This window comes from Artemia franciscana, chromosome 13 (genome assembly GCF_032884065.1).
Source record: "Artemia franciscana chromosome 13, ASM3288406v1, whole genome shotgun sequence".
NCBI lineage: Eukaryota > Metazoa > Arthropoda > Branchiopoda > Anostraca > Artemiidae > Artemia > Artemia franciscana.
Window position 1 is genome coordinate 45,660,166 of NC_088875.1, and position 6,304 is coordinate 45,666,469.

Genomic DNA, 6,304 nt, shown 5'->3' on the forward strand with positions numbered 1-6,304 from the left:
CGGCTTACTTTTACCGAAACTACCCAGTTTGTTGTTGTTTTACCCCAGTTTGTTGTTGTGTTGCTGTTACCCAGTTGTTTTCCCAGTGTTTTCTATGATTATACGAACTTTCTTGTGTACTAATAACTGCACTAATTATTAATAAACAAATACATATTTAGGATCACCATAAAAAGCTGATTCTTTGATTGAATGTTAGAGAGAGAGAGCGATCGGTATATTTAAAAACTATCGTAGCATAGAAAAAATCAGTTTTTTCACAAAAATCATAAATTTAAACAAAAATCACACACCACAACTCAGCATTACAAATTGGTGTGAAGAAAGGCACAAATGAGTTGGCGTAACGATTAGTTCGTACTTTAGGAGCCAGAAGTTTATTTTGTAACCGAGTTCGGCTATTGGGAGGGGCTGGTTCGGGTAGTAGTGATCGGTGGCTCTTATTGGCTAGGACAGATTTTCCAAATTGCTGAATAAGGTGTTCAAGCCGGACTTTAAGTGGAGATAAATTTAATTTAGCGAGGGCTTGATCATAGGGTATGTCACGGTTTCGGAGTATAATCCTTGTTGCTCTTTTCTGGACGCACTCTATGTCGCGTAATAGGTACGCTGTGCGGATAGCAGATGGACCCCATACCGGGCACGCGTACTCGAGCAACGGGCGAATATAACACATGTAGGCATGGAGAAGACTTTCAGTATCACACCCAAAACTATGTTATCAATAGTTAGGCTCTTATACTTTCGTTATTCACAAAGATCGTTATTTACTTACTATTCATTACTATAAAGAATTTGAATTTTTTTGTTGCTCCAACCAAATCGTATAGAAAAATCTTTGTGGAAAACCCGGAAGGGGTCACTCAATAACAAATCAAAACTTTTATTTTCCTTATTAATGGTCAAAATCTATTGGCAGGCAGCCAACAATGGGGCAACACACATTTTTTCCATGTTTTTTCTCTATTCTGCTCTCTTTCCTTTGGTTTCCTTATAATTACTTTATATTCCCAAATCTCCAGGGAAGACATGGCCACGCCCTACCCTGCCGGAACCCATGAGGTCAACTTCTTGTCACCTACTCACGACTTAAACTAATGAGTTTAAGCAAAATGATAATATTTGTTAAAAAAAGGAAGGTTTTTTGGTTTTCATGGATGATAAAAAGCATTAGTCACTTGGTTAACTAAATAAAAGCTGACAGTTGGCTAATTCAGTATTGAATACCATCAAAGTACTTAAGTTGAAACAGCTACAAAGACATTTTTGTGACAGTACAAATGAATGAATGAAACCACAGGTTCGATACAACCTGGGAAAAATAAAAGCTGAATAAAATACGCTGAAAAATACGAAATTTTTCTTAAAGTCGTGACCTATTTAGATCGTTTTTCTGCCCAAAAATTTCAATGTGCCAGCCTTATGAAAAAAACTACGTAGCAAGTTTCGAGACCAGGCCCCGGCATGGCTACCCAGTAGGCTTGTATTTACTGATTCTCATTATCACTTATCTTTTAACAGAAGCTGATTTAAGCCTTTTATTCATGTCATGGTGTCACTATAGGTTTAATGCAACCATCATTTAGCCGCATATGTCTTTGTTCGTCACTTCTGTTTTTAAGTAGTTTTTATTCTTGCTACCGCTTATCTTCGAACCGTATGTTTATTTTTTTCTTTACTTTTGTTTTTGAATCGTTGTAATTGTTGCTGACGGAAATATTGTGACTGTCTATCTTTGCTCGTCATTTTCGTTTATCATTACTTTAGACACTTTTTCAATACCCTGTACCTTAGCTGCTCGGATCGGTATTGTCGCGTTTCTAGGTCTAGGTTGTTCATTTGTCATCTAGGTATTATGAAACTACTTAAAACGCCTTTTGTAAATAGAAAAATTACACTTAGTATTTTATACCGGGCAATGATCCTTTTGTAATATTGCATGCGCCATAAATATAAAAACGATACGTTCCCTCCTGGGGGGGATCATGCAATTTATTCTCTAGAAATGAACTCATAAATATGACGTCAATCATATGATTTTTCTTGTCAATCATATGTATCTTGTGTAATTTTGCCTGCATCATAGACACTGCAAACGATGCTAACAATACTGAGGCAAATATGACGTATGTATGCTTTTCGAATGTATTCATAAATATGATGTCACTTAATAGTTTTTTTTTCTCATCGAGGCTTTTAAAGAATTTTCTCGAACTTCTAAGCTGTATAGATCGTTTTTTTAGGCCAAAAAATCACAGGATACCAATTTCCCCGAAAAAACTAAGAGCCGTTTTCGAGAAAATAAATAAACATGTAAATAAATACACAATTATTGCGCACTTATAAAGATTACATATATATATATATATATATATATATATATATATATATATATATATATATATATATATATATATATATATATATACTAGCAGTTGGTGGTTGGTTTCGCGCCCCCCCCCCGCGCGCGTAAGTCGTTACAAGCCATATTAGTTACGCGCCATTGTAGTTGTGTCCCTATGTCCCACCTGTGAATATAGATAGATATATATATATATATATATATATATATATATATATATATATATATATATATATATATATATATATATATATATATATATATATATATATATATATATATATATATATGTTTTTAACTACGTAAAACTTGCGAATATACAACATTCTTTGCTGTCCCATTGTCTGTGCATATAAATAGATTGTCAGGTTTACCGACTCTTGAACATGCAACATATAATGGTCCATGGGAAAACAATCCGTATTCAGATCTATACCTCATGATTCTAATGATTGCCCTTGAGCTTTGTTGATGGTGATTGCTAATCGACCATTCCCTGAGTCGCCATCGTCATTTATATATCCCCCTGTGCACCCCGGCGTCCCCTTTGTAGTTATGTCCCTGTGTCCCGGTCGTCATTTATATTCCCTGTGTCCCGGTCGTCATTTGTGTCCCGGTGTTCCAGTCTGTGATTTCTCTTTGAGTGTCCCGGGCGTCATTTATATTCCTTGTGTCCCGGTCGTCATTTATATCCCCCTGTGCCCCCCGGCGTCCCATTGTAGTTGTGTCCCTGTGTCCCGGTCGTCATTTATATTCCCTGTGTCCCGGTCGTCATTTGTATCCCGGTGTCCCGGTCTGTATATACATTCGTTTTTTAGTTTTGTTTTTCTCCTTTATTTTTTTCCTTTTTTCTTTTTTAGTTTATTTAGATTTTTAGATTTTTTAGTTTTTTTATTAGTTTTTAGTTTTTTTGTAGTTTTTACCATTTTTTTAGTTTTTTTATTTTTTTTTTTACTTATGTCCTGGTCGTCATTTATACTCCCTGTGTCCCGGTCGTCATTTGTGTCTCGGTGCTTTGTTGATTGCTAATTTATATTATATTTATATTTTTTATATTTACTAATATTTTTTTAGTTTTCTTTTTCTCTTATTTTTCAGTTTTTTCCTTTTTTTTAGTTTTTTCTTTTTTAGTTTTTAGTTTTTTTTTTGTTTTTTACCTTTTTTTAGTTTTTTTAGTTTTTTTAGTTTTTTAGCTTTTTTATTAGTTTTTAGTTTTTTTTTTAGTTTTTGCCTTTTTTTTAGTTTTTTCAGTTTTTTTTAGTTTTTAGTTTTTTACCTTTTTTTAGTTTTTTTTAGTTTTTTTAGTTTTTTTTCTTTTTAGTTTTTTTTTGTAGTTTTTACCTTTTTTAGTTTTTTTTCTTCTTTTGTATTAGTGTAAAATAATTCAGACGTCATATGCGGACAAACACGACGTCACTCGACAGACAGACAGACAGACATAACCCACAAACAACTTATTTTTATATATATTTATTCATATTTTTTTAGTTTTCTTTTTCTCTTTTATTTTTCAGTTTTTTCCTTTTTTTTAGTTTTTTTCTTTTTTAGTTTTTTTTAGTTTTTTACCTTTTTTTAGTTTATTTTTAGTTTTTTTTAGTTTTTTAGCTTTTTTAGTTTTTTTATTAGTTTTTATTTTTTTTGTAGTTTTTGCCTTTTTTTATTTTTTTCAGTTTTTTTTTTAGTTATTAGATTTTTACCTTTTTTTAGTTTTTTTAATTTTTTAGCTTTTTTAGTTTTTTTTTCTTTTTAGTTTTTTTTGTAGTTTTTACCTTTTTTAGTTTTTTTCTTCTTTTGTATTAGTGTGAAATAATAAAGACGTCATATGCGGACAAACATGACGTCACCTGATCCACAGATCCACACACAGACAACTTATTTTTATATATATAGATATATATATATATATATATATCGTCATTTATATATCCCCCTGTGCACCCCGGCGTCCCCTTTGTAGTTATGTCCCTGTGTCCCGGTCCTCATTTATATTCCCTGTGTCCCGGTCGTCATTTGTGTCCCGGTGTTCCAGTCTGTGATTTCTCTTTGAGTGTCCCGGGCGTCATTTATATTCCTTGTGTCCCGGTCGTCATTTATATCCCCCTGTGCCCCCCGGCGTCCCCATTGTAGTTGTGTCCCTGTGTCCCGGTCGTCATTTATATTCCCTGTGTCCCGGTCGTCATTTGTATCCCGGTGTCCCGGTCTTTATATACATTCGTTTTTTAGTTTTGTTTTTCTCCTTTATTTTTTTCCTTTTTTCGTTTTTTTCTTTTTTAGTTTATTTAGATTTTTAGATTTTTTAGTTTTTTTATTAGTTTTTAGTTTTTTTGTAGTTTTTACCATTTTTTTAGTTTTTTTAGTTTTTTTTTTACTTATGTCCTGGTCGTCATTTATACTCCGTCCCGGTCGTCATTTGTGTCTCGGTGCTTTGTTGATTGCTAATTTATATTATATTTATATTTATATTTTTTATATTTATTAATATTTTTTTAGTTTTCTTTTTCTCTTATTTTTCAGTTTTTTCCTTTTTTTTAGTTTTTTCTTTTTTAGTTTTTAGTTTTTTTTGTTTTTTACCTTTTTTTAGTTTTTTTAGTTTTTTAGCTTTTTTTAGTTTTTTTATTAGTTTTTAGTTTTTTTTAGTTTTTGCCTTTTTTTAGTTTTTTCAGTTTTTTTTTTAGTTTTTTACCTTTTTTTAGTTTTTTAGCTTTTTTAGTTTTTTTTCTTTTTAGTTTTTTTTGTAGTTTTTACCTTTTTTAGTTTTTTTTCTTCTTTTGTACTAGTGTGAAATAATTCAGACGTCATATGCGGACAAACACGACGTCACTCGACAGACAGACAGACAGACCTAACCCACAAACAACTTATTTTTATATATATTTATTCATATTTTTTTAGTTTTCTTTTTCTCTTTTATTTTTCAGTTTTTTCCTTTTTTTTAGTTTTTTTCTTTTTTAGTTTTTAGTTTTTTTTAGTTTTTTACCTTTTTATAGTTTTTTTTAGTTTTTTTAGTTTTTTAGCTTTTTTAGTTTTTTTATTAGTTTTTATTTTTTTTTGTAGTTTTTGCCTTTTTTTATTTTTTTCAGTTTTTTTTTAGTTATTAGATTTTTACCTTTTTTTAGTTTTTTTTTAGTTTTTTAGCTTTTTTAGTTTTTTTTTCTTTTTAGTTTTTTTGTAGTTTTTACCTTTTTTAGTTTTTTTCTTCTTTTGTATTAGTGTGAAATAATTCAGACGTCATATGCGGACAAACATGACGTCACCTGATCCACAGATCCACACACAGACAACTTATTTTTATATATATAGATATATATATATATATATATATATATATATATATATATATATATATATATATATATATATATATAAATAAAGGAGACCCACTTATTGAAATAGAACCACAGAATAATACATATAGAATAACTTGACAGCATGCACGTCACGTTTCCTTGTTTTACATACAAAGACAATCGAAAAGAAGCCCGGAATTTCAATTAGTTATGGATCATTTATTAATTGCACTTTGATTCGATTTATTTGTGTCTATTCTCTAGATTATGAGAATCAAATTTTTTTTTGCTAAATCGTATTTGCAGCGTCATCATGCAAACAACTTTCAAAACGGTGCTCTCAAACCACCCCACGAGAACGCTACATTCCCCTTTGTTTACTATTAAATAAAAAAACAAGTTTTTTGAAATGAAAGTAAGGAGCGACATTAAAACTTAAAACGAACAGAAATTACTCCGTATATGAAATGGGTTGTCTCCTCCGCAATCCCTTGCTCTTTACGCTAAAGTTTGACTCTTTGCCACAATTCTACTTTTAAAATAATTAAAAGCTTTAGCGTAAAGAGCGAGGGATTGCGGAGGGGACAACCCATTTCATATACGGAGTAATTTCTGTTCGTTTTAAGTTTTAATGTCGCTCCTTACTTTCATTTCA